The 23,847-nt window shown below is 40.4% G+C and overlaps 1 protein-coding gene across 5 annotated transcripts in view; it reads left to right on the top strand.

Annotated features, from left to right (window-relative positions):
• The window catches only part of LOC139361100 (SH3 domain and tetratricopeptide repeat-containing protein 1-like), a 131,284-nt gene that overhangs the window by 6,905 nt on the left and 100,532 nt on the right, over positions 1 to 23,847 (top strand). For all 5 annotated transcript variants that reach the window (XM_071089579.1, XM_071089580.1, XM_071089576.1 and 2 more), the window contains one exon: positions 18,099 to 18,332. The gene's annotated coding sequence lies outside the window, so the exon portion shown is untranslated. The remainder of the gene's footprint in view (positions 1 to 18,098; positions 18,333 to 23,847) is intronic.

The raw sequence follows: 23,847 nt of genomic DNA, 5'->3' as shown, positions 1-23,847 counted from the left end.
GTCAGACCACTGACTTTGAATGTTGACCTGGTTCCTTTTGAACAGAGTAAAATCTATTGAAGTTTAAGGTCACCTCTTTTCATGGATGGTGAAGAGGCAGGCTGTTCAGGCGCAACTGCCCTCAGGTCTGGAGGGCGGCAGAGGTCACTGTGGGTGGTGGATGAATTCGGAACCTCTGTGGCTCTAGACTTTTAAATATTTCATTTTTTCTTTTGTAGTTTTTGTTTGTTGCTTGCTTTTTTTTACAATGGGAACTGGAATGTAAGATGCCAAACTAGCCTGTGGGGGACATGGATTTTCACAACAGTAACCACAGAGTGTAGTTTCCATTTCTATTCCCTGTTCATGTGGGAGGCAGAGAAGGAAGTCAGGTGCTCAGTTCCAGGGACATCACAGGACTAGGACATGTACAGTGAGGGTGGAAGGCAGAGGCATTGCTTTAGGAGAATAAAATTACTGCATACATACACATATGTATGTATGTGGATGTATGTACGCAAACATGCATATTTATAGATTCTATTCTCCCTCTCTCTATATAATTTTCTTTATTTCACACTTGATATGATTTTTTAAATTATACTTTATGTTCTAGGGTATGTTTACACAACGTGTAGGTTTGTTACATATGTATACATGTGCCATGTTGGTGTGCTGCACCCATTAACTCGTCATTTACATTAGGTATATCTCCTAATACTCTCCCTCCCCCCTCCCCCCACCCCACATCAGGCCCCAGTGTGTGATGTTCCCCTTCCTGTGTCCAAGTGATCTCATTGTTCAGTTACCACCTATGAGTGAGAACATGCAGTGTTTGGTTTTCTGTTCTTGTGATAGTCTGCTGAGAATGATGGTTTCCAGCTGCATCCATTTCCCTACAAAGGACGAGAACTCATTCTTTTTCATGGCTGCATAGTATTCCATGGTGTATATGTGCCACATTTTCTTAATCCAGTCTGTCATTGATGGACATTTGTGTTGGTTCCAAGTCTTTGCTATTGTGAATAGTGCTGCAGTAAACATACGTGTGCATGTGTCTTTATAGCAGCATGATTTTTAATCCTTTGGGGATATACCCAGTAATAGGATGGCTGGGTCAAATGGTATTTCTAGTTCTACATCCTTGAGGAATCGCCACACTGTCTTCCACAGTGGTTGAACTAGTTTACAGTCCCATCAACAGTGTAAAAGTGTTCCTATTTCTCCACATCCTCTCTAGCACCTGTTATTTCCTGACTTTTTAATGATCGCCATTCTAACTGGTGTGAGATGGTATCTTATTGTGGTTTTGATTTGCATTTCTCTGATGGCTAGTGATGATGAGCATTTTTTCACGTGTCTGTTGGCTGCATAAATGTCTTCTTTTAAGAAGTGTCTGTTCTTATCCTTTGCCCACTTTTTGATGGGGTTGTTTGTTTTTTTCTTGTAAATTTGTTTGAGTTCTTTGTAGGTTCTTGATATTAGCCCTTTGTCAGATGAGTAGATTGCCAAAATTTTCTCCCATTCTGTAGGTTGTCTGTTCATTCTGATGGTAGTTTCTTTTGCTGTGCAGAAGCTCTTTAGTTTAATTAGATCCCATTTGTCAATTTTGGCTTTTGTTGCCATTGCTTTTGCTGTTGTAGACATGAAGTCCTTGCCCATGCCTATGTCCTGAATGGTATTGCCTAGGTTTTCTTCTAGGGTTTTTATGGTTTTAGGTCTAACATTTAAGTCTCTAATCCATCTTGAATTAATTTTTGTGTAAGGAGTAAGGAAGGGATCCAGTTTCAGCTTTTTATTTATGGCTAGCCAGTTTTCCCAGCACCATTTATTAAATAGGGAATCCTTTCCCCATTTCTTGTTTCTCTCAGGTTTGTCAAAGATCAGATGGTTGTAGATGTGTGGTATTATTTCTGAGGGCTCTGTTCTGTTCCATTGGTCTATAGCTCTGTTTTCTTACCAGTACCATGCTGTTTTGGTTACTGTAGCCTTCAAGTATAGTTTGAAGTTAGGTAGCGTGATGCCTCCAGCTTTGTTCTTTTGACTTAGGATTGTCTTGGCAATGCGGGCTCTTTTTTGGTTCCATATGAAGTTTAAAGTAGTTTTTTCCAATTCTGTGAAGAAAGTCATTGGTAGCTTAATGGGGATGGCATTGAATATGTAAATTACCTTGCGCAGTATAGCCATTTTCACGATATTGATTCTTCCTGTTCATGAGCATGGAATGTTCTTCCATTTGTTTGTGTCCTCCTTTATTTCATTGAGCAGTGGTTTGTAGTTCTCCTTGAAGGGGTCCTTCACATCTGTTGTAAGTTGGATTCCTAGGTATTTTATTCTCTTTGAAGCAATTGTGAATGGGAGTTCATTCATGATTTGGCTCTGTTTGTCTGTTATTGGTGTATAAGAATGCTTGTGATTTTTGCACTTTAATTTTGTATCCTGAGACTTTGCTAAAGTTGCTTATCAGTTTGAGGAGATTTTGGGCTGAGACAATGGGGTTTTCTAAGTAGACAATCATGTTATCTGCAAACAGGGACAATTTGACTTCTTCTTTTCCTAATCGAATACCCTTTATTTCTTTCTCTTGCCTGATTGCCATGGCCAGAACTTCCAATACTATGTTGAATAGGAGTGGTGAGAGAAGGCATCCCTGTCTTGTGCCAGTTTTTAAGGGGAATGCTTCCAGTTTTTGCCCATTCAGTATGATACTGGCTGTGGGTTTGTCATGAATAGCTCTTATTATTTTGAGATACGTTCCATCAATACTGAATTTATTGAGAATTTTTAGCATGAAGGGTTGTTGAATTTTGTCAAAGACCTTTTCTCCATCTATTGAGATAATCATGTGGTTTTTGTCTTTGGTTCTGTTTATATGCTGGATTACGTTTATTGATTTGCATATGTTGAACCAGCCTTGCATCCCAGGGATGAAGCCCACCTGATCATGGTGGATAAGCTTTTTGATGTGCTGCTGGATTTGGTTAGCCAGTATTTTATTGAGGATTTTTGTGTCAATGTTCATCAGGGATATTGGTCTAAAGTTCTCTTGTTTTGTTGTGTCTCTGCCAGGCTTTGGTATCAGGATGATGTTGGCCTCATAAAATGAGTTAGGGAGGATTCCCTCTTTTTCTATTGATTGGAATGGTTTCAGAAGGAATGGTACCAGCTCCTCTTTGTACCTCTGGTAGAATTCAGCTGTGAATCTGTCTGGTCCTGGACTTTTTTTGGTTAGTAGGCTATTAATTATTGCCTCAATTTCAGAGCCTGCTATTGGTTTCTTCAGGGATTCAACTTCTTCCTGGTTTAGTCTTGGGAGAGTGTGTGTGTCTAGGAATTTATCCATTTCTTCTAAGTTTTCTAGTTTATTTGTGTAGAAGTGTTTATAGTATTCTCTGATGGTAGTTTGTATTTCTGTGGGGTCAGTGGTGATATCCCCTTTATCATTTTTTATTTCATCTATTTGATTTTTCTCTCTGCTTTTCTTTGTTAGTCTTGCTAGTGGTCTATCAATTTTGCTGATCTTTTCAAAAAACCAGCTCCTGGATTCATTGATTTTTTCAAGGGTTTTTTGTGTCTCTCCTTCAGTTCTGCTCTGATCTTAGTTATTTCTTGCCTTCTGCTGGCTTTTGAATGTGTTTGCTCTTGCTTCTCTAGTTCTTTTAATTGTGATGTTAGGGTGTCAATTTTAGATCTTTCCTGCTTTGTCTTGTGAGAATTTAGTGCTTTAAATTTCCCTCTACACACTGCTTTAAATGTGTCCCAGAGATTTTGGTATGTTGTATCTTTGTTCTCATTGGTTTCAAAGAATATCTTTATTTCTGCCTTCATTTCGTTATGTACCCAGTAGTCATTCAAGAGCAAGTTGTTCAGTTTCCATGTAGTTGAGTGGTTTTGATTGAGTTTCTTAGTCCTGAGTTCTAGTTTGATTGCACTGTGGTCTGAGAGACAGTTTGTTATAATTTCTGTTCTTTTACACTTGCTGAGGGGTGCTTTACTTCCAACTATGTGGTCAATTTTGGAATAAGTGCAATGTGGTGCTGAGAAGACTGTATATTCTGTTGATTTGGGGTGGAGAGTTCTGTAGAAGTCTATTAGGTCCGCTTGGTGCAGAGTTGAGTTCAATTCCTGGATATCCTTGTTAACTTTCTGTCTTGTTGATCTGTCCAATGTTGACAGTGGGGTGTTAAATGCTCCCACTATTATTGTGTGGGAGTCTAAGTGTCTTTGTAAGTCTCAAAGGCCTTGTTTTATGAATCTGGATGCTCCTGTATTGGGTGCATATATATTTAGGGTAGTTAACTCTTCTTGTTGAATTGATCCCTTTATCATTATGTAATGGCCTTCTTTGTCTCTTTTGATCTTTGTGGTTTAATGTCTGTCTTTTCAGAGACTAGGATTGCAACCCCTGCCGTTTTTTTGTTTTCCATTTGCTTGGTAGATCTTCCTCCATCCCTTTATTTTGAGCCTATGTGTGTCTCTTCATGTGAGATGGGTCTCCTGAATACAGCAAACTGATAGGTCTTGACTCTTTATCCAATTTGCCAGTCTGTGTCTTTCAATTGGAGCATTTAACCCATTTACATTTAAGGTTAGTATTGTTATGTGTGAACTTGATCCTGTCATTATGATGTTAGCTGGTTATTTTGCTCGTTAGTTGATGCAGTTTCTTCCTAGCATCTATGGTCTTTACATTTTGGCATGTTTTTGCAATGGCTAGTACTGGTTGTTCCTTTCTATGTTTAGTACTTCATTCAGGAACTCTTGTAGGGCAGGCCTGGTGGTGACAGAATCTCTCAGCATTTGCTTGTCTATAAAGGATTTTATTTCTCCTTCACTTATGAAACTTAGTTGGCTGGATATGAAATTCTGGTTTGAAAATTCTTTAAGAATGTTGAATATTGGCCCCCACTCTCTTCTGGCTTGTAGAGTTTCTGCCAAGAGATCTGCTGTTAGTCTGATGGGCTTCCCTTTGTGGGTGATGCGACCTTTCTCTCTGGCTGCCCTTAACATTTTTTCCTTCATTTCAACTTTGGTGAATCTGACAATTATGTGTTTTGGAGTTGCTCTTCTTGAGGAGTATCTTTGTGGTGTCCTCTGTATTTCCTGAATTTGAATGTCGGCCTGCCTTGCTAGGTTGGGGAAGTTCTCCTGGATAATATCCTGCAGAGTGTTTTCCAACTTGGTTCCATTCTCCCCGTCACTTTCAGGTACACCAATCAGATGTAGATTTGGTCTTTTCACATAATCCCATATTTCTTGGAGGCTTTGTTCATTTCTTTTTACTCTTTCTTCTCTAAACTTCTCTTCTCGCTTCATTTCATTCATTTGATCTTCAATCTCTGATACTCTTTCTTCCAGTTGAACGAGTCGGTTACTGAAGCTTGTGCATTTGTCATGTAGGTCTTGTGTCATGGTTTTCATCTCTATCAGGTCGTTTATGGACTTCTCTGCATTGGTTATTCTAGTTATCCATTCGTCAAATCTTTTTTCAAGGTTTTTAGTTTCTTTGTTCTGGGTTCGTATTTCCTCCTTTAGCTCTGAGAAGTTTGATCAACTGAAGCCTTCCTCTCTCAACTTGTCAAAGTCATTCTCCGTCCAGCTTTGTTCTGTTGCTGGCGAGGAGCTGCGTTCCTCTGGAGGGGGAGAGGTGCTCTGATTTTTTGAATTTTGAGCTTTTCTGCATGCTTTATCCCCATCTTTGTGGTTTTATCTACCTTTGGTCTTTGATGATGGTGATGTATGGATGAGGTTTTGGTGTGGATGTCCTTTCTGTTTGTTAGTTTTCCTTCTAACAGTCAGGACCCTCAGCTGCAGTTCTGTTGGAGTTTGCTTGAGGTCCACTCCAGTTAGGCTACTCCCAGTTAGGCTCTCCAGTTAGGCTACTTGGGGGTCAGGGACCCACTTGAGCAGGCAGTCTGTTGGTTCTCAGATCCCAACCTCCACACTGGGAGAATCACTACTCTCTTCGAAGCTGTCAGAGAGGGACATTTACATCTGCAGAGGTTTCTCCTGCTTTTTGTTTAGCTATGCCCTGTCCCCAGAGGTGGAGTCTACAGAGGCAGGCAGGCCTCCTTGAGCTGCAGTGGGCTCCACCCAGTTCGAGCTTCCTGGCTGCTTTGTTTACCTACTTAAGCCTCAGCAATGGTGGGTGCCCCTCCCCCAGCCTCGCTTCTGCCTTGCAGTTAGATCTCAGACTGCTGTGCTAGCAATGAGAGAGGCTCTGTGGGCTTGGGACCCTCTGAGCCAGGCGTGGGATATAATCTCCTGGTGTGCCGTTTGCTAAGGCCCTTGGTAAAGCACAGTATTGGGTGGGAGTGACCCAGTTTTCCAGGTGTTGTGTGTCACAGTTTCCCTTGGCTAGGAAAAGGAATTCCCTTCCCCCTTGCGCTTCCTAGGTGAGGCGATGCCTTGCCCTGCTTTGGCTCTCACTCGTTGGGCTGCACCCACTGTCCTGCTCCAACTGTCCAACATGCCCCAGTGAGATGAACCTGGTACCTCAGTTGGAAATGCAGAAATCACCCATCTTCTGTGTTGCTCACGCTGGCAGCTAGAGGCTGGAGCTGTTCCTATTCGGCCATTGTGGCACCAACCTCACTTGATATGATTTCTAAATTTAAATACCTTTGAGACAAACGTGAATTGTGAAAGGATTTAAAAATGTCAGTGAAAACTGGAATTAAAAATAAAAATATAAATATCAACTTTATTTCTCAATATAATCTCTACTGAGGTCAAGACACTGCATTCAGGGATGATCCCAACCATTCAGTCCATTGCTAAAGAACTGAGGGTCATGGGAATTTAACCATGTCAATGCAGTCTTCTACTATTAACTAAAGAAAAATGGGTGCCCTTTACAGTTATTTTAAGATTAGGAAAAATAAGGTCAGAAGAAACCAAATCAGGACTGTAATGTTGATGCCTAATAATTTCCCATGAAAGCTCTTGCAAAATTACCGGTGTTTGATGAGAGGAAGGAACAGAAGTGTTGTTGTGGTGCAGAGGGACTCTCTAGTGAAGCTTTACAGGGCACTTTTCTGCAAAAGTATTTGCTAATTTTCTCTAAGAACTCTCCTACTAAGCAGATATTATGGTGCTTTGATCCTACAGAATGTCAACAAGCAAAATGCCTTGAGCATCCCCAAAACCTCTATGGCTTTTGCTTTTGAGAAGTTTGCTTTTGCTTTGACTGGACCACTTCTACCTCTTGGTAGCCATTGCTTTAATTGTGCTTTGCCTTCAGGATCCTATTGATAAAGCCAGTTTCACTCCCTGTTATAATTCTTCAAAATAATGCTTCAGGATCTTGATTCTGCTTGTTCAAAATAGTCACTAATAGCTCTGCTTTTGTCCACAGCTGATCTAGGCACAAGGGTATTCGGGACTCATCAAATGTAAAGTTTCTCAACTTTCACGTTATAGTCAGTATTGTGTAAGCTGAACCAATTGAGATGTCTGTGGTGTTGGCTATAATATCTCTTGTTAATTGTCAGTCCTCCTCAATTAGGGCATAGAAACATTTTTTTTTCTCTCAAAAATTGGAATGGATGCCCCTCCTCTGTGGGCTTCATCTTCAACATTGTCTTATCTCTTCTTAGAATAAGGTATCCGTTTGTAAACGACTGATCCTTCAGGTCATTTTTCCCATAGACTTTTCATAAAGAATAATTTATTTCACCATTTTTTGTACCCCAGCTTCACCATAATTTTGATGTTTGTTCTTGTTTCAGGTTTGGCAGAATTCAAGTTTGGCAGAATTCATGTGGCTCTTTTCAGACTGATGTTTTAAATCCTATTCAGATATGTTAAAACAGGGCCAGGCATGGTGGCTCATGCCTGTAATCCCTGTACTTTGGGAGGTTGGGCAACATGGCGAAACCCTGCCTCGACAGAAAATACAAAAATTAGCCTCTACAAAAAATACAAAAATTAGCCAGACAAGGTCCCAGCTACTTGGAAGGCTGAGGCAGGAGAATTGCTTCAGCCTGGGAAGCAGAGGTTACTTTGAGCCAAGATTGCTCCACTGCACTGCAACCTCGGTGAGGGGAGTGAAACCCTGTCTCAAAAAAAAAAAAAAGTTAAAATAAACTAGTATATGTGTGTTTTGATGCATAAGCTAAAAGTTCATGCATAGTTTTTTCACAATTGTTATTTTGCATGAACTTATTGAAGCCCCCTATTATTTGCCATAATTTTCTCATCTTATTAATTTCTATATACATACAGAATTTCCAATTTGTGTAAACCTTTCTTCCCAGTTACTGAACAATTACTTTAAATTTGAAAAATATGAGCTATTTTAATCTATATTTTTGTTTTCTACTTCTGAATATTTTAGAGAAAATATGGATAATGAGACTTGTAAAATGGAGATGTTTGGAAGTTTCTGTTACCAATGACAAATTAATTTTTAAATAATTTCAGGAAAATTTAGGTGAATGTCTGTACTTTCATATGAACATTCATAGTAAAACAGATTTTTGAATTTCTACCCTTGATAAACTTTAATGTAAAATATGTGAGTAAATGTGTACTTTTCTATTCCTCATGAACATTCTCAAGTTTATGATGTCTGGATTTTCTCAGGATGAATTACAAGCTGTATATGCTGCTGAAGTGTCTCAAAGATTATGTCCCAAAGAGAGTGCCCTACTGTTTTTCCAATATTAATTTCTAAGTTTTACCAAGTTACAAGTTTTTTTTCCATAAAATATAAAACATTTTGCCTCCAGCAGAAATACATTTTGGAAGATAACTTTCCTGTGGGTAAGGGGTATAAAGGAAGCTTGGATTTGTTCTGAGAAAGGCAGAGGGTACTTCTGCCCATTGCCATGCACATCCGATTTTAGGGCTGAATGCCTTTCTGAGCTTGGCTCACTCCTCTCAAACTTGCTGGTAAATGAACACAAATTAAAGAGAAATAATTGTACACCATTTGGGATCAAGGAATCCAGATATCTGAACCATTGTTTATTATTTGCCCCTCCCACCCTCTCACCCTTCCAGATCTCTAGTATCTGTCATTCCACTTCTATGTCCAGGTGTACAATTATTTAACTCACACTTACAAATAAGAACTTCATGTGTTCATTTGTACAGATTCTCTTCCACCTAGCTACCTCTGAGACTGCAAGAACAACCACTCCTCCCCCTCCTCCTTCTCAGCCTACTCAAACAGAAGACCAGGAGCATTTTTTATATATATATATACACACACACATACACACACACACACATACACACACACACACACATATACACACACACATACACACACACATGTACACATATATATACACACACATATATACACACAAATATATATACACACATATGTGTACATATACACACACTCATAAAGAATTTGCATTTTAAAGAATGGCAGAACCATGGTTGTTCAAAAATCAACTATATAATTCTATATATGATAAATGACTACTAGAAAGTTCACGTTGAAAATTGCAAACAGGACTTAGAAAAAACAAAGTTTTAAAAAATTTTATTTTATTTCATTTCAAGTTCCAGGATACATGCGCAGGACGTGCAGGTTTGTTACATAGGTAAGTGTGTGCCATGGTGGTTTGCTGTACCTATCAACCCGTAACCTAGGTATTCAGCCCCACATGCATTAGCTATTCTGATACACTCCCTCCCCACTCACCCCCAGATAGGCTCCAGTGTATGTTGTTCCCCTCCCTGTGTCTATGTTTTCTCATTGTTCATCTGCCACTTATAAGTGAGAACATGTGTATTTGGTTTTCTGTTCTTGCATTAGTTTGCTGAGAATAATGGCTTCCAGCTTCATCCATGTCCCTGCAAAGGACATGATCTCATTCCTTTTTATGGCTGCATGGTATTCCATGGTGTATATGTATCACATTTTCTGTATCCAGTCTGTCATTGATGGGCATTTGGGTTGATTCCATGTCTTTGCTATTGTGAATAGTGTGGCAATGAACATATGCATGCAAGTATCTTTATAATACAAGAATTTATATTCCTTTGGGTATATACCCAGTAATGGCATTGCTGGGTCAAATGGTATTTCTGCTTCTAGGTCTTTGAAAAATCACCACACTGTCTTCCACAGTGGTTGAATTTACATTCGCTCCAACTGTGTAAAAGTGTTCCTGTTTCCCCACAGTCTCACCAGCATCTGTTGTTTCTTGACTTTTTAATAATCGCCATTCTGACTGGCATGAGATGGCATCTCACTGTAGTTTTGATTTGTATTTCTCTAATGATCAGTAACGTTGGGCTTTTTTTTTTTTTTTATATGTTTGTTGGCTGCATAAATGTCTTCTTTTGAGAAGTGTCTGTTCATATCTTTTGCCCACTTTTAAAAATATTTTTATTTTCACTTTTTAAGACAGAGTCTTGCTGTGTCACCCAGGGTGGAGTTCAGTGGCACAATCTCGGGTCACTGCAACCTCTGCCTCCCAGATTCAGGCGATTCTTCTGTCTCAGCCTCCTGAGTAGTTGGGATTACAGGCACCTGCCACCACATCCGGCTAATTTATTGTATTTTCAGTAGAGACTGAGTTTCACCAGGTTGGCCAGGCTGATCTTGAACTCCTGGCCTCAAGTTATCTGCCCACCTCACCTTCCCAAACTTCTGGGATTACAAGCATGAGCTACTGTGCCAAGTTTTTGCCCACTTTTATATGGGGTTGGATTTTTATAGTTTTGGGTTTTACATTTAAATCTTTAATCCATTTTCAGTTCATTTTTGTATAGGAAGGGGTCCAGTTTCAGTTTTCTGCATATGTCTAGCCAGTATTTCCAGCACCATTTATTATTAAATAGGGGGTCCTTTCCCCATTGCTTGTTTTCATCCAAAATAAAATTGTTGTAGATGTGCAGTCTTATTTCTGATATCTCTATTCCATTCCATTGGTCTATGTGTCTGTTTTGTACCACTACCATGCTGTTTGGGTTACTGTAGCCTTGTAATATGGTTTGAAGTCAGGTAGCATGATGCCTCCAGCTTTGTTGTTTTTGCTTAGGATTGTCCTGGGTATATGGGCTCTTTTTTCATTCCATATGAATTTTGAAGTAGTTTTTTCTAATTTTGTAAAGAATGTCCATGGTAGTTTATGGGAATAACATTGAATCTATGAATTACTTTGGGAAGTATGGCCATTTTCATGATATTGACTCTTCTTACCCATGATCATGGAATGTTTTTCCATTTGTTTGTGTCCTCTCTTATTTCCTTGAGTAGTGGTTTGTAGTTCTCCTTGAAGAGGTCCTTCACTTGCCTTGTTAGCTGTATTCCTAGGTATTTTATACTCTTCGTAGCAATTGTAAATGGGAATTCATTTGTGATTTGGCTCTCTTCTTGTCTATTGTTAGTGTATAAGAATGCTTGAGATTTTTGCACACTGATTTTGTATCTTGAGACTTTGCTGAAGTTGCTTGTAGCTTAAGAATCTTTTGGGCTGAGGTGATGGGATTTTATAGATATAGGATCATGTCATCTGCAAAAAAAGACAGTTCGACTTCCTCTTTTCCTGTTTGAATATGCTTTATTTCTTTCTCTTGCCTAATTGCCTTGGCCAGAACTTCCAACACTATATTGAATAGGAGTGGTGAGAGAAGGCATCTTGCCTTGTGCCAAATTTCAAATGGAATGCTTCCAGCTTTTGCCTATTCAATATGATATTGACAGTGGGTTTGTCATAAATGGCTCTTATTATTTTGAGGCATGTTCCATCAATACCTAGTTTCATAAGAGTTTTTAACATAAAGGAATGTTGAATTTTATCAAAGACCTTTTCTGAGTCAACTGAAATAATCATGGGGTTTTTGTCTTTAGTTCTGTTTATGTGGTGAATTACATTAATTGATTTGCATATGTTGAACCAGTCTTGCACCCAAGGGATGAGGCCGACTTGATCTTGGTGGATAAGCTTTTTGATGTATTGCTGGATTTGGTTTGCCGCTATTATATTGAGAATTTTGCATCCAAGTTTATCAGAAATACTAAGCTAAAGTGTAGTAAATACATTGAAAATAATAACAGACTGATTAAAAGACTAAATAATATGAATCCTAAGTGTTTTCACAACTGATTTATAGAGTAAAAGCATTGCCAAACTAAATGAGCTTGGCCAAAAATTGTACAGGGTCTGAGATGTTGTCTCAACTTCCATTACTCGTTGTGAGGTGGACCTGCAGTAACTATATTTGATGCAAAATTTCATGTTGATGGAAGCTGAGATGTCCTGCAGTCTCAGAGGGACAGAATTCTGGTGTATCTCCCTTTGGCCTGTCAGGAATGAAGATCTAGACTCTACAGGTTTTGTCAAAATTTACAGGATGTAGGAAATGGGGCAGGATTTAGGCTGTGAGGCAAAGCCTAGAGGTATAAAGAAACAGCTTCTGACCCAGGGCTCATGAAGTCAGGATAGTTTCAGAGAGGATGGTACAGTGAGCATAGTACAGTCTTTGGAACCATTCCTTCCCCTTATTTGTTCATAGGCCAGATGTGCTCAACCAGGGGACATCTTGGGTCTGATGAACAGAGTCCTGGAGAGACAAAGGGGCAATCCTGAGGAAGAGGCTCAACAGGGAGGAAGGAGCCACCATCTTCTCTCCTGAGAAAAATCCTTCTCCCTAGGAAACCATAGGATTTTCCTTGGTCCCAGTGAGAGTTTTCCTGAGTGAAGAGAACAGAGAGAGCAAGGGACTGATGTGTTATCTGTTTCCACCACCTGCAGTGATTCTGAAACCATGGGGACAGAATTATCTTCAGAATCATGAGCAATCCAGATGCCATGGTTTCACACAAGACACTGGAAGTTCTTATCTCTGGGGGGTAGGCTGGTCATTGATATTCTTTAAAGCTCATTCACTGATTACAAAGTGAGCCAAATTTATAATCTACTGCAAGTTTTACTAATCTCACTTTACTTCACACACAATTCACACAGACACATTGTTAATATACACATTTTGATGCTTGGACAGGGTTGAACTCAAGATTCTGTACTTTTCTATAGAGCCCTGTGTTCTGCCCAGGTGTCATTTACTCTCAGGTAAGTAAACTGATCACCATAACTAACAAGAGATTGATCAGTGATGATTAGAAATGAAAAGACCTGTTGGTTATGTTTTACTGGGATGGATTCTATTAACATTTAAATACAGTTTAAAAACAGAGATTTACAATGAAAAGTAACAAGCAAATATAAAAAGTGAAGGGGCTATTCCCCAAACTAGTTTCCACTGAAGTACCACCAGAGAAAAACAACTCTCAGGACAGGGATACTGCTTCAAAGACACAGATTTCACAGCTGGATGGTTGATCTAGAATTTCCGAAAATTCCATCCTTTACTCATGAAATGCAGTTTATTTAAGAACTTCCTAATTTGACTGTAGTTTCATAGTCATACACTTCAGAGTATTGTGTATTATTCCATTTATGATAAGTATAACATATTTGAAAATGAATTACATACTGGTGAGAAAATTTCCCCTTTAAACTTAAACTGACACCATAAAATTAGCAGCATCTGTTTGTCTGTTCCAAGAATTACCTAGGTTCTACCCAGGGCACCTGAGGTCGGTTGAAAACAAATGCAAAAAAAGTTGGGGTAAAAAATAAGAACACCCTTCCAATGTTACAAATGCATCCCAGTTTCAATTATTCACATTCACAAGAATGATTCACATATATCCCACATTAGCAAAATTTCACCTACTCTTGCCTACCAATTGACTAATCAAAACAAACCAAGACAGAATAATAAATTCAAATCCATCCAGTAACCTGAGGGGGAAACCTACACCTCAAAATGTAGTATACAGATATTCACACAGGATGTCATCTACTGTGAAAACACATACACAGAGACAGTCCCTTCACATGATCAGAATAATCACAACTCCACAACAACATATTAGATATGGGATCATCTTGAAATGCAGCCATCACTAACCAGTTGTCCCTTTTGCATAGACAAAAACCTGAGGACCACATTATGTTATGTAGGAATGACTGTACACCTGTGTCTGTGTGTGTGTGTGTGTGTGTGTGTGTGTGTGTGTGTAGGGATCCGTGGAATCCAATAGACATTCCAGCAATAACCTTTCCATGTTCAGCCTCTTGATTCTATATCTGAGTGAAATGACTTGCCAGTGGGGAACAAGACAAGTCTTTGCAGGAAATGCTCTTGCGGAAGCTAGATAGCCAAATCATAAAGCATCAACTGCTGGAAACATGCATTGAAGTTAGATGAAATACTCAATGCACAAATTAGATTGTGAAAGACCTGCAGGAAATCATGCAATCACCGAGAGGCTGATTGATGACATTCCCCGAATTTGTGATTGCAAGAAAAGAGAAATACTCATGACATTCTATTTCCAGTAGTTGCGGACGTACGAAGGCAATTTAAGAAATCATGAAATCAAGAAACTTGAATAATTGGAAGCCATGCCAACTAAAACCTTCGGTTCCTTTAACAAAGGATGAAAATAAAAACAACATATCACACAGCATGGGAGATGGCATTTTCATATGTATGTGATAATGGATCAACATTTGAGAGAGATGCAATAAAAAGTTCTAAATTTGACAAAAGCAAACAACCAGAATTAAACACTGGAAAAGCCTGGGTGACGGGAGTGAGACGCCCTGTCTCAAGAAGAAAGAAACAGAGAGATTTAAAAGCAGGGAGTGAAACAGAGGTTTGTACACCATTGTTACTACTGGCCCTTGTTTCAGTAGGAAAAGGTGCAAAGAAGACATTTATCTCATGGATTCTTGCATGGATTGTTCAGTATCTGCGATGTTGCCTCCGTTTCCAGTTAGGCATTGTGTGGTGGACTGGCAGTTCCCACATTTGGTGCAAAATTTAAAGCTGATGAATGTAGACATGTTCCCCAAACTAGGAGGGGCAGAATTTGGGTGTGTCTTCAGGCCCTTTGACTTACCAGGAATGAAGATCCTGGCTCCAGGGATTTTGTCAAAATGTCTTAGAGAGTGAGAAAGGAGGCAGAATTTAGGCCCCGCGCCAAGGCCTCGAGGTGTAAAGAAACACCCTGGCCTCAGGGCCCATGAAATCAGGATGATTTTAGGGAGGATGGTGGAATGAGAGGACTGTGACCTTTGGCCCCGTTTCTTTCCACGTTCTTTTCGTGAGGCAGGTGTGTTCAATCAGAAGGCTTCCCGTGCCCGATGAAAAAAGTCCTGGGGGAGGAAAGAAGCGCTGCTTAAAGAGTTGCTCCACAGGGAGAAAGGAGCCACCATTTTCAGGAGAATGATCCCCAGAAGCATGAGCAGTCCAGATGCCGTGGCTTCACACAAGACGCTGGAGGGTGTTGTGTCTGAAGCCGGGACCTGGGCATCGGTGTTCTTTCATGCTTATAACTGATTTTGAGGTGAGCCCAATGGATCACCTGTCTGCCAGTCATGCTCATCACACTGTAGTTTGCACACACGTCACACAGAGACACTGTTAATATGCACATTTGTGTGCTTGAGCGGGGTTGCACTCAAGATTCTGTGATTGTACGGAGCCCTGAGTTATGCCCTGGACATCTTTACTCTCGGGTTGGTCAACTTGGATCACTGCACCGAATGAGAAATGGAGCCTGAAATCCAATCAGCGAATACACAAAAGGAAGGGGCCATTTCCCACAATCATTTCCACTGCAACACCACCTCGCATGGACAAGTCTCATTGCAGGTCAGGGACTGTGCTTCAGAGATGCACCTTTCGCAGCTGGACGATTGACCCGGAATCTCCCAAATGCCATTTTTATACACACCAAATGAGATTTATTTCAGTGCTTGCTGATTTTATTTTAGTTGAATACACACACGCTCCTGTGTTTGATTCCCTTTATTATCAGTACGACTTACTTCCAAATGACTCACATACCAGTGGGATGATTTTCCACTTCAATTCATTGGAAATGGACAGCATTCAATAGGCAAGTGTGTCTGTCTGTCTGTCTGCTTCCAGCATTCTGTGGGTTCCACCAAGGGCACAAGTCCTAGGGCGCCTGAGGTCCGTTCAACAAGCAATGTAAAAACGGCGAGGCAGGTTCAAAAGAAGAACACCCTCCCTTCAAATGCGTTCCAGTTTCCACTACTCAAGGTGGCGAGAAGGATCCACAGATGTCCCACGTTTGCACAATTTCAACTTCTGGTGCTCACCAACAACTGACGAATGAAACACACCCCAAGAGAAAATGGTCAACCCAGTCACCTGCAATAACCTCACGTGCAACCCTACAGCGCAATATGTCGTATTCAGAAATTCACACTGAATGTCATCTACCATGAAAACAAACACACAGACAATCCCTCCACAGGTTCAGAAGACTCACGACTCCAAAACTTGATGTTTCCCATGTCTGGGCTCATCCTGAAACGCAGCCATCACTATCCAGTTGTCCCTCTTGTATAGACAGAAACCTGGGCTCCTCATTATTTTATGTAGGATTGACTGTGTATGCGATGGTGTGTGTGTGTGTGTGCATGCGCGAACCCGTTGTGGGTGTGTGTGTGTACGTGTATGTGTGTGTGAGTGTGTGCACGTGCACTCCTGCGTGTGGGTGGAGACTTTCCCTGAGATCACTGGCACACAAACAGAGCCCTCTTGCTGTGTTTGTTCTTCCCTTTGGATCTCCTGGTCCTCCCTTGCAGAGAAGTGAGTGTGCCAGTGTTCATGGACTCCTGATGTGTCACATTTGCGTTAGTTTACTTAAAACATTGCTAGGGAATAATTCTGTACTTACAAAACAGTGTGTGTGTTTGTGTGTGTGTGTTTGCTTGCGTGAGCTTGTGGACATGCACAATCATGCCCGTGTGAGTGTTTCTTTGTGTGTGTTTATATGTCTGGGTGTGTGTGTGTTTGAGCTGGGATGTGCTTCCAGCTATGTGCTTTTGGCAGATACGATCATCCTTTCAGGCATTGAAGGACAGGAAGTCGGACCTGTACTTTCTGACTTGAGAATCGTCAATGAAGTACAGTTAATAACACAGCGTATTTGTTTCCTTAATATCAAAGAAGAGATCCATGCAGTCAAATAGATATTCCATTGATAACCTTTCCATGTTCAGCCTATTGATTCTATATCTGAGTGAAATGACTTGCCAGTGGGGAACAAGACATGCCTTTGCAGGAAATGCTCTTGTGGAAGCTAGATAGCCAAATCATAAAGCATCAAGTGTTGGAAACATGCACTGAAGTTAGACGAAATACTCAGTGCACAAATTAGACTGTGAAAGACTTTCAGGAAATCATGCAATCACCGACATACCAAATGATGACATTCCCTGAATTTATGATTGCAAGAAAAGAGAAATACTCATGACATTCTATTTCCCGTGATTGCGGACGTATGACGGCAATTTAAGAAATCATGAAATCAGAAAACTTGAGTAATCACAATCTATGCCAACTAAAACCTTTGGTTCATTTAAGAAAGGATGAAAATAAAAACAACATATCACACAGCATGGGAGATGGCATTTTCATATGTATGTGATAATGGATCAACATTTGAGAGAGATGAAATAAAAGGTTCTAAATTTGAGAATAGCATATAACCAGAATTAAACACTGTAAATGCCTGGGTGATGGGAGTGAGTCCCTGTCTCAAGAAGAAACATAGAGATTTAAAAGCAGGGTGTCTAAAAGAGATTTGCATACCATTGTTAATACTGGCAGCTGTTTTAGTAAGAAAGGGAAAAATAAACCATTTGTCTTAGGGATTCTTGCATCTATTTTTCATCATCTGAGATGTTGCTTCCAGTTCCAGTTAAGCATTGTGTGGTGGACTTGCAGTTACCACATTTGGTGGAAAATTTCATGCTGATGAAGGTAGACTTGTTTCCCAAACTAAGAGGGACAGAATTTGGGTGTTTCTTTGGGACTTTTGGCTTACTAGGAATAAAGATCCTGGCTCTAGGGATTTTCTTAAAATTTTTCAGATAATGAGAAAGAGAATAGAATTTAGGCCAGGCGCCAAGGCCTCGAGGTGTACAGAAGCATCCCCGGTCTCGGGGCCCATGAAATCAGGATGATTTTAGGGAGGATGGTGGAATGAGGGGAGCGTGACCTTTGGCCTCCTTTCTTTCCCTTTTCTTTTCATGGATCAGGTGTGCTCTATCAGAAGGCTTCCCCTTTCTGTTAGACAGAGTCCTGGAAGAAGAAATGAACACTGCTGAGAAAGATGTTCCACAAGGAGGAAGGAGTCACCGTTTTCAGGAGCATGATCCCCAGAAGCGTGAGAAATCCAGATGCCATGGCTTTACACAGGACGCTGGAGTTTCTTTCCTCTGGATCCAGGACCTTGGCATCGGTGTTCTGTAATGCCCATAACTGAATTTGAGGTGAGTCCACTTGATAACCTGTCTGCATGTCATGCTCATTACACTGCAATTCACACACATGTCATACCGAAACCCTCTGAATGAGCATATTTATGTGCTTGAACAGTGTTGCACCCAAGATTCTGTGATTCTACAGAGTCCTGAGTTCTGTCCTGGACATCTCTACTCTTGGGTAGGTCAACTTTGATCACTGTACCTAATGATAAATGTACCATTAAATCTAATCAGCAAATACACTAAAGGAAGGGGCCATTCTCCACAATTGTTTCACTCTGGTAGGTCAACTTTAATAACTGTACCTAAGAAGAAAGGGATCTGTGATGATTCCACATCAAAGAACCCGTTGACTTTTTGCCATTTGAATGAATTATGTTAACATTTAAATAGAGTTTAAAACCCCAGATTTCCCATGAAATCTAATCAGCAGATACACAAAAGGAAGGGGCCATTCTCCAAAATCATTTCCACTGAAACACCACCACCAATAAACAAGTCTCATTGCAGGAAAGGGATCCTGCTTCCAAGATCCAGTTTGCACAGTTGGAAGATTGACCCAGAATCTCCCCTAATGCCATTTTTTTTTACACCTGAAGTGAGATTTATTTCAGGGTTTTCTAATTTTATTTCAGCTGAATACACACAGTCTTGTGTTTCAATTTCTTTCAAACGCCTTTTAATAATGAAGTATCTTGCTGCTTCACCCCATAACTAATGCCCACCCACTGGTTCCATTACATTTACCCATCAATTACCCAATTTACCAATGAAATATCAGTAGTCAATTAAGTTTTGTGTCTTAGGTTGTATCCTTTTGCATTCCTCAGGGAATTTAATGGACATAGCTTAAATTGTGATTATAGAACAGTTGAATCAGATTTACTAATCAGTGTTATGGGCAAATATGATAGGAGTGGAACTGGGTTAGGGCAGGGGCTACACATTTGCCTTATTTCATGTAAAACAATGCCAGTTAACAATTGTGTACATATTAAACATTTTGTGTCTGTGCATGTATTTGTGTCTTTGTGTCTGGATGTGTGTGTGTGTGTGTTGAGAAGTACTTCCAAGTATGTGCATCTGGGAGATAAGATCATTCAGCAACTGAATGACAAGAAGTTGGAACTACACTTTCTGATTTGAGAATGTGCAGTGATGTTATGTAATTAACACAGCATATTCTGTCTTAATTAAGATGGAGAGATCAATGGAATCAAATAGACATTCTAGAGATAACCTTCCCATTTTTGGCCAATTGATTCATGATCTGGCTGTGGGGACAAGCAAGTCTTTGCGTGAAATGGTCTTGTGGAAGCAATATATGCAAATAATAAAGCATCAAATGGGACTATGCCTTCAATTTGTAGAAACATTCACTTAAGTTTGATGAAATTCTCAATGCCCAAAATAGACTGTGGACCACTTTCAAGAAAACATGCTATAACCCAGAGATTAATTGATGACATCCACCAAAGTTATGACTGCAAGAAAAGAGAAATATTCATGGCATTTTATATCCAAGGGTTTCTTGTATATGACAGCATATTTTAAAAAGTCAAAATCAGAAAAACTTGACAAACAGGAAGATATCTAAGCTAAAACCTTTTGTTCATTAAAGGAGTGATGAGAGGCAGTTCCAAGATGGCCGAATAGGAACAGATCCAACCTCCAGCTCCCAGCATGAGTGACACAGGAGACGGGTGATTTTTGCATTTCCAACTGAGGTACCGGGTTCATCTCACTGGGGATTGTTGGACAGTGGGGGTAGAACAGTGAATGCAGCCCACAGAGTGACAACTGAAGCAGGGCGAGGCATCACCTCACCCAGGAAGTGCAAGGGGGAAGGGAATTCCCTTTCCTAGCCAAGGGAAACCGTGATACACAACACCTGGAAAATTGGGTTACTCCCACCCTAACACTGCCCTTTACCAAGGGTCTCAGCAAACGTCACACTAAGAGATTATATCCCGCATCTGGCTTGGAGAGTCCCACGCCCACAGAACCTCCCTCATTGCTAGCACAGCAGTCTGAGATCTAACTGCAAGGAGGCTGCAAGGCTGGGGGAGGGGCGCTCACCATTGCTGAGGCTTGAGTAGGTAAACAAAGTGGCAGGGAAGCTCGAACTGGGTGGAGCCCACCACAGCTCAAAGAGGCCTGCCTGCCTACCTCTGTAGACACCACCTCTGGGGACAGAGCATAGCCAAACAAAAGGCAGCAGAAACCTCTGCAGATTTAAATGTCCCTGTCTGACAGCTTTGAAGAGAGTAGTGGTTCTCCCAACACGGAGTTTGAGATCTGAGAACAGACAGACTGCCTGCTCAAGTGGGTCCCTGACCCTGGAGTAGCCTAACTGGGAGATACCCCCACTAGGGGCAGATTGACACCTCATACCTCACACAACCAGGTACCCCTTTGAGACGAAGCTTCCAGGGGAACGATCAGGCAGAAATATTTGCTGTTCAGCAATATTAACTCTTCTGCAGCCTCCACTGCTGACACCCAGGCAAACAGGGTCTGGAGTGGACCTCAAGCAAACTCCAACAGACCTGCAGCTGAGGGTCGTGACTATTAGAAAGAAAACTAACAAGCAGAAAGGACATCCACACCAAAACCCCATCTGTACATCAACATCATCAAAGACCAAAGGTAGATAAAACCACAAAGATGGGGAAAAAGAAGTGCAGGAAAACTGAAAATTCTAAAAATCTGAGCACCGCTCCCCCTCCAAAGGAATGCAGCTCCTCTCCAGCAACGGAACAAAGCTGAACAGAGAATGACTTTGACGAGTTGAGAGAAGAAGGCTTCAGACGATCAAACTTCTCTGAGCTGAAGGAGGAAGTTCGAACCCATAGCAAAGAAGCTAAAAACCTTGAAAAAAGATTTCACGAATGGCTAACTAGAATAACCAATATAGAGAAGTCCTTAAATGACCTGCTAGAGCTGAAAACCATGACACGAGAACTACATGAAAAATGCACAAGCTTCAGTAATTGACTCGATCAACTGGAAGAAAGGGTGTCAGTGATTGAAGATCAAATGAATAAAATGAAGTGAGAAGAGAAGTTTAGAGTAAAAAGAGTAAAAAGAAATGAACAAAGCCTCCAAGAAATATGGGACTATGGGAAAAGGCAAAATCTACATCTGATTTGTGTACCTGAAAGTGATGGGGAGAATGGAACCAAGTTGGAAAACACTCTGCAGGGTATTATCCAAGAGAACTCCCCCAACCTAGCAAGGCAGGCAGACATTCAAATTCAGGAAATACAGAGAACGCCACAAAGATACTCCTCTAGAAGAGCAACTCCAAGACACATAATTGTCAGATTCACCAAAGTTGAAATGAAGGAAAAAATGTTAAGGGCAGGCAGAGAGAAATGTCGGGTTACCCACAAAGGGAAGCCCATCAACAAAGGGAAGCCCATCAGACTAACAGTGGATCTCTCGGCAGAAACTCTACAAGCCAGAAGAGGGGGTGGGGGGGGGGGGACAATATTCAATATTCTTAAAGAAAAGAATTTTCAACCCAGAATTTCATATCCAGTCAAATTAAGTTTCATAAGTGAGGGAGAAATAAAATCCTTACAGACAAGCAAATGCTGAGAGATTTTGTCACCACCAGGCCTGCCCTACAAGAGCTCCTGAAGGAAGCACTAAACATGGAAATGAACAACCGGTACCAGCCACTGCAAAAACATGCCAAAATGTAAAGACTATTGATGCTAGGAAGAAACTGCATCAACTAATGAGCAAAATAACCAGCTAACATCATAATAGACAGGATCAAGTTCACATGTAACAATATTAACCTAAATGTAAATGGGCTAAATGTTCCAATTAAAAGACACAGACTGGCAAGTTGGATAAAGAGTCAGGAGCTCTTGTAGGGCAGGCCTGGTGGTGACAAGACCCATCAGTTTGCTGTATTCAGGAGACCCATCTCACATGAAGAGACACACATAGGCTCAAAATAAAGGGATGGAGGAAGATCTACCAAGCAAATGGAAGACAAAAAAAGGCAGGGGTTGCAATCCTAGTCACTGATAAAACAGACTTTAAACCAACAAAGATCAAAAGAGACAAAGAAGGCCATTACATAATCATAAAGGGATCAATTCAACAAGAAGAGCTAACTATCCAAAATATATATGCACCCAATTCATGAGCACCCAGATTTATAAAGCAAGTCCTTAGAGACTTACAAAGAGACTTAGACTCCCACACAATAATAATGGGAGACTTTAATACCCCACTGTCAACATTAGACAGATCAACGAGACGGAAAGTTAAGGATATACAGGAATTGAACCTAACTCTGCACCAAGCAGACCTAATAGACATCTACAGAACTCTCCACCCCAAATCAACAGAATATACATTCTTCTCAGCACCACATCACACTTATTCCAAAATTGACCAGATAGTTGGAAGTAAAGCACTCCTCAGGAAATATAAAAGAACAGAAATTATAACAAACTGTCTCTCAGACCACAGTGCAATCAAACAAGAACTCAGGATTAAGAAATTCAATTAAAACTGCTCAACTACATGGAAACTGAACAAACTGCTCCTGAATGACTACTGGTTACATAACGAAATGAAGGCAGAAATAAAGATGTTCTTTGAAACCAATGAGAACAAAGATACATCATACCAGAATCTCTGGACACATTTAAAGCGGTGTGTAGAGCAAAATTTATAGCAATAAATGCCCACAAGAGAAAGCAGGAAAGATCTAAAATTGACATCCTAATATCACAATTAAAAGAACTAGAGAAGCAAGAGCAAACACAGTCAAAAGCTAGCAGAAGGCAAGAAATAACTAAGCTCAGAGCAGAACTGAAGGAGATAGAGACACAAGAAACCCTTCAAAAAATCAATGAATCCAGAAGCTGGTTTTTTGAAAAGATCAACAAAATTGATAGACTGCTAGCAAGACTAATAAAGAAGAAAAGAGAGAAGAATCAAATAGATGCAATAAAAAATGATAAAGGGGATATCACCACTGACCCCACAGAAATACAAACCACTATCAGAGAATACTGTAAACCCCTCTACGTAAATAAGCTAGAAACCTAGAAGAAATGGATAAATTCCTGGACACATGCATTCTCCCAAGACTAAACCAGAAAGAAGTTGAATCCCTGAATAGACCAATAGCAGGCTCTGAAATTGAGGCAATAATTAATAGCCTACCAACCAAAAAAGTCCAGGACCAGAAAGATTCATAGCCGAATTCTACCAGAGGTACAAGGAGGAGCTGGTACCATTACTTCTGAAACTATTCCAATCAATAGAAAAAGAGGGAATCCTCCCTAACTCATTTTATAAGGTCAACATCATCCTGATACCAAAGCCTGGCAGAGAGACAACAACAACAAAAAGAGAATTTTAGACCAATATCCCTGATGAACATCCATGCAAAAATCCTCAATAAAATACTGGCAAACCAAATCTACAGCACATCAAAAAGCTTATCCACCATGTCAAGTGGGCTTCATTCCTGGGATGCAAGGGATGA

Source organism: Macaca nemestrina (genome assembly GCF_043159975.1).
Source record: "Macaca nemestrina isolate mMacNem1 chromosome 8 unlocalized genomic scaffold, mMacNem.hap1 SUPER_8_unloc_2, whole genome shotgun sequence".
In the NCBI taxonomy this organism is placed as follows: domain Eukaryota; kingdom Metazoa; phylum Chordata; class Mammalia; order Primates; family Cercopithecidae; genus Macaca; species Macaca nemestrina.
Note: the sequence above shows the minus strand (reverse complement) of the source record. Positions and strands in the feature narration are given on the sequence as shown.